Source organism: Oryx dammah, unplaced genomic scaffold (genome assembly GCF_014754425.2).
Source record: "Oryx dammah isolate SB20612 unplaced genomic scaffold, SCBI_Odam_1.1 HiC_scaffold_28, whole genome shotgun sequence".
Taxonomy (NCBI): domain Eukaryota; kingdom Metazoa; phylum Chordata; class Mammalia; order Artiodactyla; family Bovidae; genus Oryx; species Oryx dammah.
This window is the reverse complement of record NW_024070212.1, coordinates 12,248,951-12,263,408: the sequence shown is the minus strand read 5'-3', so window position 1 is coordinate 12,263,408 and position 14,458 is coordinate 12,248,951.

The following is a 14,458-nucleotide window of genomic DNA, read 5'->3' as shown; positions in this document are numbered from 1 at the left end:
AAGTTTCCTGGAATATGTCCTGTTCAAGTTCCACAGGTAAGTGGTGTTCGGTGCACTGAAGCCTGTGGGTGACGATGATATCACTCATGTGGCAGGAGTGCTTCCTTGCAAAGAGTACCTCTAGGGTGGGTCCTCTGTTTTAGCATCTGTCCATCACTGCTAGTGTCCATCATTGTCCATTTAGCCGTGTCCGTCACTGCTGGACACTTTCAAGATGCCCCTCCCGGTAGTGGAGCCTATGGCTGATTGATCTTGGGATGTCCTGGGACACAGAACCTGGAAGCAGTGTGAGAGAGATACTCAGGAGAGCCATCTGTTCAGGAGCAGGTGACCACCTCTCTCCTTGACCCAAAGCCTCTGTTTCTTTTCCTCCCCCTATTCTCATTCCAGGTCTACCACTGCCTTTGCCTTGCCAACTAAAAAAATATAGTCACAACCTAACAGTAGAGAGTTGTTTTATTTGGTAGGAATGTTTAGTTAGGACTCTGAGCCAGGGAGCCATCATCTCAGCAGCTCTGAGAAAACTGCTCCAAGGAGGTGGGAGTGGGAATCAGGTTATATACAAGTTTGCAACAAAGGGAGCAGTCTGAACATCCAAGATCAGCTATTAAGGAATTCAGCATTCTATGTATGGGAAGATGCAAGCCTCTGGGCTCACTGGATTCATTCCTTTCATATGCACCTCAGCTATCTGGGGCCAAATCCTATTTCCTTATTCACTTTAAGGAATGGCAGGTGTGGCAGACAGGCTGCTCAACCCCCCCACCCCCACCCCCCACTCCTCAGCAATCACCACTGAGGGTGAGAGTACAGTTTTTGGAGTCTTCATTCACTTTTGGAGGCCATAAATCACTTGTTGTGACATTTCTTGTTTCTTGTTTGTTGATATGGCAGGAGATATTTCCATTTCATGGCAAATAAATGGGGAAACAATGGAAACAGTGACAGACTTATTTTGGGGGGCTCCAAAATCACTGCAGATGGTGACTGCAGCCATGACATTAAAAGACACTTGCTCCTTGGAAGAAAAGCTATGACCAAATTAGACAGCATGTTAAAAAGCAGAGACATTACTTTGTCAACAAAGGACCATCTAGTCAAAGCTATGGTTTTTCCAGTAGTCGTGTATGGATGTGAGAGTTGGACTATAAAGAAAGCTGAGCACCGAAGAATTCATGCTTTTGAACTGTGGTGTTGGAGAAGACTCTTGAGAATCCCTTGGACTGCAAGGATATCCAACCAGTCCATCCTAAAGGAAATGAGTAATGAATATTCATTGGAAGGACTGAAGCTGAAGCTCCGATACTTTGGCCACCTGATGCAAAGAACTGACTCATTTGAAAAGACCCTGCTGCTGGGAAAGATTAAAGGCAGGAGGAGAAGGGGATGACAGAGGATGAGATGATTGGATGGCATCACCAACTCGATGGACATGAGTTTGAGTAAACTCTGGGACTTGGTGATGGGCAGGGAACCCTGGTATGCTCTGGTCCACGGTGTCACAGTGAGTCAGACACGACTGCGCAACTGAACTGAACTGAACTGATTTCCATTTCATACCTTCTAAACTGAAAGTATTCATTCCTCTTTTGAAAGTAACAAATTGAATTGTCTATTAGGAAGGCCTTAGCCTACAGAAACACATAAAGTCGTGTTTATTCTGAAGGAGTCTTTTGGGCCTAGAGAGGAAAACAACAGTTTCAAAGGCCCTTGCTGAATCATCTAACTTCAGAGAAAACAAAACAGAACTTTAGGTCCCACCCTGATGCTCCAGGCCGGTTGCATCTATCTGGGACTTATCATCCCCTGTCCAGAAACCTTCCACCCCCTACACCTGCCCAGAAGACTTATCACCCCCTGCCCAACTACAAATGCCATCTTAACTAAAGAATACCCAAAACATCCCACCTGATTAATATTTCCCTTATTGCTTCCACAAACCTCCCTATAAATTTGGAGCCTCCCTGATCCCTCTCCACGCTCAGCCTGGTCGTTAGGCTGACTGTCGCCTCTCCTTGCCTGAATAAAGGTAACCTACTCCTGTTGAGGTCATCTTTCCTCTTTCTGCCTCGGCCCGAACTATACCTTACATATTCTTCCTAGAATTACAGAGGGTTTGGTATTTAGGAACCCAAAGGCCTTTGTCCTCCTGGGGGTGGAAGTGGCAGTTCCCCCAACTGTCCCCACACCCCTACCCTGCATACACATTTACCCAAATATACTCAGCAAGTATGGACCAAGGACGTACTTCACTTCTTGTCACTTTCTTGCTTAAAAAAAAAAATAGTCTAGGACTTCACAAGAATATAATACATATGAAATGATTTGAACATATAACAGCAGTTTGTACTGTTGACCGGGTACAAATAGGCCACCAGATACTTCTCCAGCAAAGATGGGTTTATTCGGAATCAGGAAAGAATTACAGTTCAGGGTCTGCAACCATGGTGAGTCACATATAAGTCCCCATACAGCAAGGGAAGGAGAATGCTTCTACATATAGAAAGGAAGCTGAAAGGGCTAGAGTAAACAGAGTCCAGGACTTCATTAGCTGCTGAGTCTTGCCAGAAGAAAGACTTCCTCCTTCTCTTCCTGGTCAGGCTCCACTACTGTCACAGGGTGTGAGAGCTCCCCCAGCTGGTCTCCTAGCTCTAATTGCAATTCCTGTTCATTAACTTTACAGAGGAGATCTAAGCGGGCTTCTTGAATTTGATAGTTACTCTTTATGAGATATGAATACAGTTGTGATTATCTCAGATGTGGTCTCTATTCCTTTCTGACTCTGTTTATTGTATTGTTCAGTGGTAAGGAGTGGGAAGAAGGAAAGATTTTAAAGGTCTGAAAAGGCCTTCACTATGCAATCTTGCTGAAATTTCAAATATAGTAACAATGATAAACAGAATCATCATCACCCCCATCATCATAAGAGCTAATAATTATTAAGCCCCTATTCAGTGCCACTCATTGTGCCAAGTAGCTCATGTTCTCCTCCCAAAGCTATAAGTTAGATGATATCATCACACCCATTTCAGGACATCGCAAGAATCAAAGCCAAATTATTGCAACTTGCACCCTCCCTTATCACCAAAGAAGAGGCAAAATGTTTGGTACATTTTTGTTTTTATTTTGGAGGCACTGTCTTTCACATTTAAGTATGCTCCTCTGACCCAATCACTGAGTAGCCCAAACGACTGTCAGTTCTGAGGGAGGCCCAGGGCAAGAGGCCACTCAACTGTGTGAGGGATACGATCCAGAAGATCTGATGTTGTCTGAAGTGACTGTGGCAAATAAGAATGCTGCATGGGGCATCTGAAGAGCCAAGAAAGGAGAATTACAACACAGGATCCTACGAGTTTAGAGCAACACTATATACCCTCTTCTGGAGATAGCTCTTCAGGTAACTCCTCTTCTTTTGAGAAGTAGCATCAAAGTTGTTACGTGGTCTTACTGGAAATCAGATGCTTAACTGTGGGACATCGAGTGATCACACAATCTGAACTTCTCATGAACTGAAAGTGAAACTGTTAGTCATTTGGTTGTGTCGGACTCTTTGTGACCCCGTGGACTGTAGCCCATCAGGCTCCTCTGCCCATGGAGTTTTCCAGGGAAGAATGCTAGAGTTGGTTGCCATTTCCTACTCCAGAGGATCTTCCCAACCCAGGGATCAAACCTGATGTTGTATAATCATAGTGTATATCCTTAAGAGGAAAAAAAAAAAAGACTGGATTCAAGCAGACATAAGTAGGTTGTATGAGCAGGTAGCTCAGGTTGCTATGGCAGCAACTTTTGCCATATTTCCTCCTCTCTCTCAGTCCACTCCTACAGCTTCATGTTGAGTTCCTTATAACTAGTTAACTAAGAAGAAAAACTAGTGCCTGTTTCATGATGACTTTGTACAAAATGCTGAAATTAATTGGAAAGGAACCACTATAGTGTTACCACCCCAACTAGGATTGTTCTTGAAAGAAAATGATGAAGGGAATCCTTCCAAGGGGCAGAACGTCAAGCATTATATATGGTCATCTTCTCAGTCAGTCTGATTTTAAACCAAATGAATTCTGATTGATTTATCCTTACAGTTGAGGCTCAAGGAGCTCCCCTCCATGGGGCGGGAAGTGCAGCTTTTAGCTAGGGAGACAGAATCAGCCCTGGAGGTGAGACACAGTTACAGTTTCCAGAGTACAAGTCTGGGTAAGAAGCAAGCTGAGAGTTCTCTGCACCAGCAAACAGGGCACACAGCAAGACTTCCATCGTCCTTGAGGTTGTAAAGAAGCTTACATACTAGCAGAGATGTCAGATGTTATACAAATAAATGGTTACGTAAATAAGATAATTTCAGACTGTGGGGCTTTTTATGAAAGAAACAAAATAGAAATCAAAATACGTGGGCAAATAGACTGAAATAAGCAACAACAATAGCAACAAAAATAGCTACTCTTTGACTGTTTAGTAAATTTCAGACATAGTTCCAAGCCCTTTGAATATGTTAACTCATTTAATCATCACAAAATCTTATGAGAAAATAAATTAATCTCATTTTAATATGAGGAAACTGAAGAATAAGAAAGCGGAGTGTCTTGTCCAAGGATACAGGTGGTTTCAGAGGCAGATTAATGTCGAGGTTCCCGCAGCATCCCGATTTCTGATGCCAGTTTATTTTCTAAAAGTAATTGTTTTTTTAAATAACAATTCCCCATTTCTATTTAAGGTCACATAACTTTGTCCATGCTCCCTAATACCAAAAGAGTGCTGTCAATATTTTATGAATAAAAGAGTAATTTCTACTTTCAGTAGTTTGAAACTTGTGTGGAGAGCAAGGCTCTTCTCTTTATCATATTAATGTTAGTGTTAGGGGACTTTCTTTCCATCATGGATTGAAAGACAAAACATTGTAGGTTGAAATATTTAAGGCACCTGCTTAATCTGAAGCTGAAACTAAATGACAGGGTTGGATATTGAAAGCAGAGGTTGATCACAAGAATACTACTTTATTCTGGACATGGATCATAGATTTATCTATAAGATTCTCTTTGCTTTCAAGACCCCTCTCAATTGCCAAACCCCTGGGAGACTGACGGCATAGACGATGTTCCATCAATAGCCCCCTGTATAACCTGTCCTTCCCTTTGAAGAGCTCTTACTCCCCCCTCATTAGCATTTCTCAGCAGGTAGGGCTGCCTTTTAGGGCAGACAGACAGACCATGGTTGCACAGAATGACAGGCAGGCGATTAGAGTACAGATGAGTGCTCCCTTGGCCTCAAGTGATGGAAGCCACACTCTTGTAGCATTAGAGAGAAGGGGCTTGGATATCTTGGATGGATATTTATGACTCTTCTTGTTTACTGATAAAGAGAGCTAACCTTGCCTGGAAATCATAAAGCAAGAACAGAAGTTGTAGATTTCTTCTTCTTCTTCTTCCTGGAACTGTCAAAGAAAAGAAACCAGACATTTGCACAGCATTGCTCATTTTCCAATCTTTTCAATTTGCAAACTTGTGAGAACTTTCTCAGCAACCTACTAACCACTACTTCTTCCTTTTGGGCTTACTTCCCTCTGTTCCTTTTTTACCCTTCACACCATATGTAAAGCAGCCCTCTCCTAGTTGAAGGGTTGAAGAAATAGCAGTTGTTAAACATTAATTATTCATCAGTAGAGAAGAGGGAACTTCCTTCAATCCAAGGGAGAGAGAGAGAAGAATTTACAATTGTCAGGGAGGGTAATTTGCAAATATGATTTCATCTATTAAAAGGACAGAACAAGGAGGAAACTAAAATGCCAAAGGGATCCGTGAGAGGCTATTGCATTATAAGTTATAATCCTTGATATGAATGTGTTTTTATTCATGAACAAGTCACTGCTTTTGGCTTGCATATTAAGAGTATGTCCCCCTGTAAGTGCATAGCACAGGCGAAAGTGGATGCTTTAATATATATTCCACCATACTTGCTTTTGGAAAAATGAAGCTGTTCTCTAGATGGAATACCCAAAGATTATGGTTCTTTTAGGCCTTCCCAGGTGGTGTTAGTGGTTAAAAAAAAAAAAAAAAAAAACACCTGCCGATGCAGGAGACGTAAGAACTGCAGGTTTGATCCCTCAGTCAGGAAGATCTCCTGGAGGACAGCACGGCAACCCACTCCAGTATTTTTGCCTGGAGAATCCCATGGACAGAGGAACCTGGCAGACTACAGTCCATAGGTTCATAAAGAGTCAGATACGACTGAAGCAACTTAGCATGCCTATGGTTCTTTTAAAGAGTAACCCTTAGTCCATGATTCTGAAATTGTTCCTTGCTGTTAAGTTGTTTGCAGTTAGGAATCCCTGGCTTTAATTATTTCTGTCTGGCATCCAATTTTCAGATTTTTGAGCATCATGACACTACTCTGCTTAAAGAATGCAACTCAAGAAGTGGCTTGTCCTCTGTCTTGCGCATGGGTATTTCTTCTCCTCAGGCCAGGTTTTGGTTTCATGTTTAGAGATTTTAGAGAAGTTTCAGCAGATGTCCTTGTCCTTTACACATGGCTAGAACAGACATTTTCATAAATGAATATATCTTTATATTCTACTAAATAACTTTGGCATATTAAAATACCATGGGCAAAAGTATAAGGCAAAAGACACACAATGAATATCTACATCATATATAATAAAGGATTACTATCTATCGTTAGTTCACGGGGCCTCCCACGGGGCTCTAGTGGTAAAGACCCCATCTGAAAGTAATCACATGGTTCACTAGAAAAAGAAGATTTCAATTTCTAGAAAGAAATATAAAAATATTATCACAAGCTGACTATAGGTTTAAAAAAAGTAGACTACCCCAAACACATAAAATGATATTCAACTTTGCTAATGACTAAACTGTAAGCAATCAAATATAACTTCTACTTTCATATATGTTAAAAAAAATATACACTATCCAAAGTTGGAACTCATGTACATTTCTGGAAAAATAAAATATAAATTTGTATTGAGTTAAGAACTTTAATATTCTTTATATTCTTTTTCTTAATAATAATTTATTGTGAAAAAATAATCAGAGATGCAGACAGAAGTTATTACATTTGAAAATTTTTACAAGAGTAGAAAAAAACAAACCAAATATCCAAAATGGAAGAATGGTCATTAGAGTATATGTATATGGTGCAATACTATATAACTATTAAACTCATGTTTTAGAAGAGCATAAAAAAATGTTGACATATGTTAAGTACTGAAGGAAAATGATATCAGAGGGAAACTTGGATCTTCAGGAAAAGTTAATAATATTGAAGCAGCAAATATCTGTAGAAAAATAGAAGATTACAATTTTCTACCTATTTAGAATATGTGTGGCTTCTTAAAACATAAATTACAACCATCACTTATGTGATTTTTTTACATTTGTGTAAATACAGTACCTGTGACAAATATATCATAAAGAATTCAAGAGCCAGGGATATAAAGATATCTATATGGTTTCAAACTTTCTACATTTTCTATGGAGAAATTAAAAACTAATTTCAAGTAGATCAAGAAAGATTAAGAATGTGTATTGTAATCTCTAGATCAGCCTCCAAAAATAATACAGACATACAGCTAAAAAGATGATAAAATTACCACATTTAGCATACTAAAATAAGATACTAAAAATATACAAATAATTCAAAAGAGGAAAAGGGGGAAATAAAGGAACAAAAAAACAGTAGAGAAAAATTAACAAAAATAAAATTAATAAATCCAACTATATCAATAATTGTATGAAATGTTAGTGGTCTAAACACTAACGAAAGGAAAGAGATTATCTAAATAATTTAAAAAATGAGGTCCAACTATACATTGCTGACAAGAAACACACTTGGAATATAAAGATACAAATAGATCAAAAGTATACGGATAGAAAAACATATATTATTCAAACAATCAGCATAAGAGAACTGGAGTGGTTACACTAATATTGGATAAAATAGACCTCAAGACAGATTATTAGAGACAGAATTTCATAATGATAAAAGAGATAATTTCAGGAAGCCATAATTATTAATGTGTATAGAGGCTGAAACTCCAATACTTTGTCTACCTCATGTGAAGAGTTGACTCATTGGAAAAGACCCTGATGCTGGGAGGGATTGGGAGCAGGAGGAGAAGGGGATGACAGAAGATGAGATGGCTGGATGGCATCACTAACTCGATGGACCCCTGGGTGAACCCCGGAAGTTGGTGATGGACAGGGAGGTCTGGCGTGCTGCGATCCACGGGGTCACAAAGAGTCGGACACGACTGAGCAACTGAACTGAACTGATACATCTAGTATGAGAGCCTCAAAATATGTGACGCAAAAATTGATGGTAAAAATGGAAAAATTGGTAATTCCACAATGGTAGGAAATTTTAGCATTCTTTTCTCAACTCTTGAAAGAACATTAGACAAAAACTCAATAAAGATGCGGAAAATTTGAATACCACTCAACTTCCTCAACTTAATTGATATTTATAGGAGACTTCAAAGTTGCAGAATATATATTATTTTCAAGTGTTCAGGGTATATTCATCTAGATAGACTATCTACTGGGTCATAAAATAAGTCCCAATAGGTCTGAAATGATTGGAATACTAGAATGTTCTCCAATAACAGTGCAATTAAATTAGAAATCGGTATTGAAACCATGTACAAACCACTGTGTCCTTGTCTTTTAAAGTGAAAGTCTGACTCAAGAGTTAATGACCAGTGAAAGGGAAACTGGTAAAAATTAAACTATAAATCCACCAACTAGCACAATCAGTAAGCTCTCACTTCCCTGAAAAATATAAAGACCTGACAAGCATTCTTAAGTTATTTTTACAGGAAGCAGATATCTTTCAGATGAAAACTGCTGACCACAAGAACATAGACTGATTGAAACCAGAGGGTTGATGATGCTTGAAACTTCACCTTGATGCCAACCAATCCAAGAATGGTCTATGAGCTGATCATGCTCCTTGAGCACTAACTCCTCCTCACTATAGGGTGGCTCACACAACCTTGAGGGCATTAGCCCACTGTGGCCCCTTTTCTTCTCAAAAGCTACCCTTTTCTACTTCACCCAAAACTCAGTCTCTGTATTTCTGTTTGGCACCAGGGAACAGGGGCCAAGTTTCAGCAACACTAGGACTAGTCAGGCATGAAGAAAAAAACAAGATAATTGGCCAAGGGTAAACAAAGGCCTGGAAGGACTGTCCTATATAAAGTGATTTGAATCACCTCTTTACTGCACTCTTCACTCAGGATGCCCACACTCTTCTCCAAGCGTGTGTTTCTGCCTAGCTTCTGACTTAAATCAATTGCTTCTCTGAGTGCTCTCCCATGCATTCTGCTGTGTCTCTAATGATAAACTTTGTGCCTGCTTCTACAGTTTTCACCTCCTTGAAACAGTCTTGCTTTCAAGAGGGGGAAAGAATCAGAATCACTTTGTTTCTAGCCTCTAGCCCATGGAGGTCTAGTGGTTAGGTTAGTGGTTTTCATCCAGACTCAGTTCAGTTCAGTGCAGTTGCTCAGTCGTGTCTGACTCTTTGCAACCCCATGAACCGCAGCACGCCAGGCCTCCCTGTCCATCACGAACTCCCGGAGTTCACCCAAACTCATGTCCATTGAGTCGGTGATGCCATCTGGCCATCTCATCCTCTGTCGTCCTCTTCTCCTCCTGCCCCCAATCCCTTCCAGCATCAGGGTCTTTTCCAGTGAGTCAACTCTTCGCATGAGGTAGCCAAAGTATTGGAGTTTCAGCTTTAGCAGCAGTCCCTCCAATGAACACTGAGGACTGATCTTGTTTAGGATGGACTGGTTGGATCTCCTTGCAGTCCAAGGGACTCTCAAGAGTCTTCTCCAACACCACAGTTCAAGCACCAATTCTTCGGCACTCAGCTTTCTTCACAGTCCAACCCTCACATCCGTACATGACACCTAGATTCAATTCCTGGGGAGGGAACTAAGAGGGCTTCAGGACCACTCACTGTTCTCCCTCCAATATCACTACTGCACACAAAATAAGCAGAGGAATGAAATAATAATGAAAGAGTGAGTCAGCACTATAGAAGGCAGAAAAAAATAGTCAATCAATAAAGAGAAAATCTGATTCTTTGAAAAGATCAGCAAAATTTAGAAACTTCCTGCTAAACAGATCAAGAAAAAAAGAAAACAGATACCCCAACAATATCAGGAATGAGAGCCTAGCACTACAAATAGTTACAGTAAAAAGATAATAAAATATTATATAAAATGGTATGCTAACAAATTTGACAATCAAATGAAATGGGCAAATTCCTTGAAAAATACACATTGCCAAAATAGTCACCAAAAAAAAAAAAAAAGTGTGAATAGTCCTTTGTGTATTAAGAACTTAAATTTCTTATATATATATTAAAAAAGTTTCTTCAAAAAGAAAAATCCGGATTCAAGCAGCTTCTTCTGATGTGTTCTATTAAATATTTTTAAGGAAAAATAATCAGTCTCACACAAACTCTTTCAGATAGGTAGATATATGATAACAATGAAACAAAGTAGTGCAGAAGTAGACCCACATTTACATGGCCAATTGATTATTGACAGAGTTGACAAGGTGATCCAATGAGAAAAAGTTAGGTTTTTTTCCCTTCAGGAAATGATGGTGAAACAATTGGATATATGTATGGGAAAAAAAAAGTAACATCAACTTTCAATTAATTATGCATACAAAAGTTAACCTGAAATGCATCATATTTCTAAACACAAGAGCTAAAACTATTAAATTTCTGAAAAAACAATATAGAAGAAAATCTTCATAACATCCAGTTAGGCAAATTGTTTTAAAACAGGATACACAAAATATGAATCATAAGAGAAAAAATTGATAAATAATTTTCATCAAATTTAAGATGATTGCTCTTTGGAAGATACAGTTAAGAAACTGTAAAGGCAAGTCACATATCAGGAGAAAATATTTGCTAAGCATGTATCTGATGAAGGTGTACATATCCCAAGTAAGTAAAGAATTCAGCACCTCAGTAATAAGACAAAGAACTCAAATTATAAAGAGGCAAAAGAAAGCTTATTCGGTGCATAGTCCTGGGACAAGTGGATATGCACAGGAAGAAAATGAACACTTTTTCCTCATACCATACACACAAAAATTTTCACTCTAAATGGCTCCTAGGCTTATATGTAAGAGTTAAAACTATAACATTTCTAGAAAAAGAAATAGGAAGGAATCTTTTGATTTCAGGGTATATGTTCTTGTATAAAAACACAAAGCTTGCCAATAAAATGAGAAAGTTGATTGACTGAAATTTATCAAAACAAACAAACAAAAATCTTCTCTTCAAAGACACTATTAAGAAAATGAAGGGAAGGCTATAGACATGGAGAAAACATTTGCAACACATAAATTAGACCAGACAATTAAAAAAAAAAAAACACTTTCAACTCAATAATAAGAAAATCTAATAAAGACAAGGTAAAATGTATGAATAGACACTTCCAAAAAGAAGATCTACAAACTGTTGAAAGGGAATTGAGAAGATAGTCATCATTGATTATTGAGAAAATCAAATCACAGTGAAATCTTTCTCAATCTTTCCCAGCATCAGGGTCTTTTAGAATGAGTCAGTTCTCTGCATCAGGTGGCCCAAGTATTGGAGTTTCAGCTTCAACATCAGTCCTTCCAATGAAGAGTCAGGACTGATTTGCTTAGGGATGGACTGGTTGGATCTCCTTGCAGTCCAAGGGACTCTCAAGAGTCTTCTCCAACACCACAGTTCAAAAGCATCAATTCTTCGGCCCTCAGCTTTCCTTATAGTCCAACTCTCACATCCATACATGACTACTAAAAACCACAGCCTTGACTAGATGGACATTTGATGACAAAGTAATGTCTCTGCTTTTTAGTATGCTGTCTAGGTTGGTCATAGCTTTTCTTCCAAAGAGTGAGCGTCTTAATTTCATGACTGCAGTCACCATCTACAGTGATTTTGGAGCCCAGTTTCTACTGGTTCCCCATTTATTTGCCATGAAGTGATGGGATTAGATGCCAAGATCTTGGTTTTCTGAATGTTGAGCTTTAAGCGAAAATTTTCACTCTCCTCTTTCACTTTCATCAAGAGGCTCTTCAGTTCTTCTTTGCCTTCTGCCATGAAGGTGTCATCTGCATATCTGAGGTTATTGATATTTCTCCCAGCAATCTTGATTCCAGCTTGTGCTTCTTCCAGCCCAGCTTTTCTCATGATGTACTTTGCATATAAGTTAAATAAGCAGGGTGACAATATACAGCCTTGACATACTCCTTCTATTTGGAACCTGTCTGTTGTTCCATGTCCAGTTCTAACTGTTGCTTCCTGACCTGCATATAGATTTCTCAAGAGGCAGGTCAGGTGGGCTGGTATTCCCATCTCTTTCAGAATTTTCCACAGTTTGTTGTGATCCACACAGTCAAAGGCTTTGGTGTAGTCAATAAAGGAGAAATAGATGTTTTCTGGAACTCTCTTTCTTTTTCAATGATCCAGCGGATGTTAGCAATTTGATCTCTGCTTCCTCTACCTATTCTAAAACTGGCTATAATATCTGGAAGTTCACGGTTCACATATTGTTGAAGCCTGGCTTGGAGAATTTTGAGCATTATTTTGCAAGCATATAAGATGAGTGCAATTGTGTGGTAGTTTGAGCATTTTTGGCATTGCCTTTCTTTGGGATTGGAATGAAAACTGACCTTTTCCAGTCCTGTGGCCACTGCTGAGTTTTCCAAATTTGCTGGCATCTGGAGTGCAGCACTTTCACAGCATCATATTTTAAGATTTGAAATAGCTTAGCTGGAATTCCATCACCTCCACTACCTTTGTTCAAAGTGATGCTTCCTAAGGCCCACTTGATTTCACATTCCAGGATGTCTGGCTCTAGGTGAGTGTGAATGATCACACCATTGTGATTATCTGGGTCATGAAGATCTTTTTTGTACAGTTCTTCTGTGTATTCTTGCCACCTCTTCTTAATATCTTCTGCTTTTGTTAGGTCCATACCATTTCTGTCCTTTATTGTGCCCATCTTTGCATGAAATATTCCCTTGGTATCTCTAATTTTCTTGAAGAGATCTCTAGTATTTTCCATTCTATTGTTTTCCCCTGTTTCTTTGCACTGATCACTGAGGAAGACTTTCTTCTCTCCTTGCTATTCTTTGGAACTCTGCATTCAAATGAGTATATCTTTCCTTTTCTCCTTTGCTTCTCTTCATTTCACAGCTATTTTTAAGGCTTATTCTGACTTTTTTGCATTTCTTTTTCTTGGAGATGGTCTTGATGCCTATTTCCTGTTAATGTCATATACTCCACCTATAGTTCATCAGGCATTCTGTCTATCAGATCTAATCCCTTAAATCTATTTCTCACTTCCACTGTATAATTTTAAGGGATTTGATTTAGGTCATACCTGAATGGTCTAGTGGTTTTCCCACCTTTCTTCAATTTAAGTCTAAATTTGGCAATTAGGAGTTCATGATCTGAGCCACAGTCAGCTCCTGGTCTTGTTTTTGCTGTTTAGAGCTTCTGCATTTTTGGCTGAAAAGAATATAATCAATCTGCTTTCAGTGTTGACCATCTGGTGATGTCCATGAGTAGAGTCTTCTCTTGTGTTGTTGGAAGAGGGTATTTGCTATGACCAGTTCGTTCTCTTGGCAAAACTCTATTAGCCTTTGCCCTGCTTCATTCCGTACTCCAAGGCCAAATTTGCCTGTTACTCCAGGTGTTTCTCAACTTCCTACTTTTGCATTCCAGTCTGCTATAATGAAGAGGATATCTTTTTTGGGTGTTAGTTCTAGAAGGTCTTGTACGTCTTCATAGAACCATTCAGTTTCAGCTTCTTCAGCATTATTGATCAGGGCATATACTTGGATTACCGTTATATTGAATGGTTTGCCTTGGAAATGAACAGAGATCATTCTGTCGTTTTTGAGATTGCATCCAAGTACTGCATTTTTGACTGTTCTGTTGACTATGATGGCTACTCCGTTTCTTCTAAGGGATTCCTGCCCACAGTAGTAGATATAATGGTCGTCTGAGTTAAGTTCACCCTTTCCAGTCCATTTTAGTTCGCTGATTCCTAGAATGTGGATGTTCACTCTTGCCATCTCCTGTTTGACCACTTCCAATTTACTTTGATTCATGGACCTAACATTCCAGGTTCCTATGCAATATTGTTCTTTACAGCATCGGACTTTACTTCCATCACCAGTCACATCCACAACTGGGTGTTGTTTTTGCTTTGACTGTCTCTTCATTCTTTCTGGAATTATGTCTCTGCTGATCTCCAGTAGCATATAGGGCACCTACAGACCTGGGGAGTCCCTCTTTCAATGTCCTATCTTTTTGCCTTTTCATACTGTTCATGGGGTTCTCAAGGCCAGAATACTGAGGTGGTTTGCCATTCCCTTCTCCAGTGGACCACATTTTGTCAAAACTCTCCATCATGACCCGTCTGTCTTGG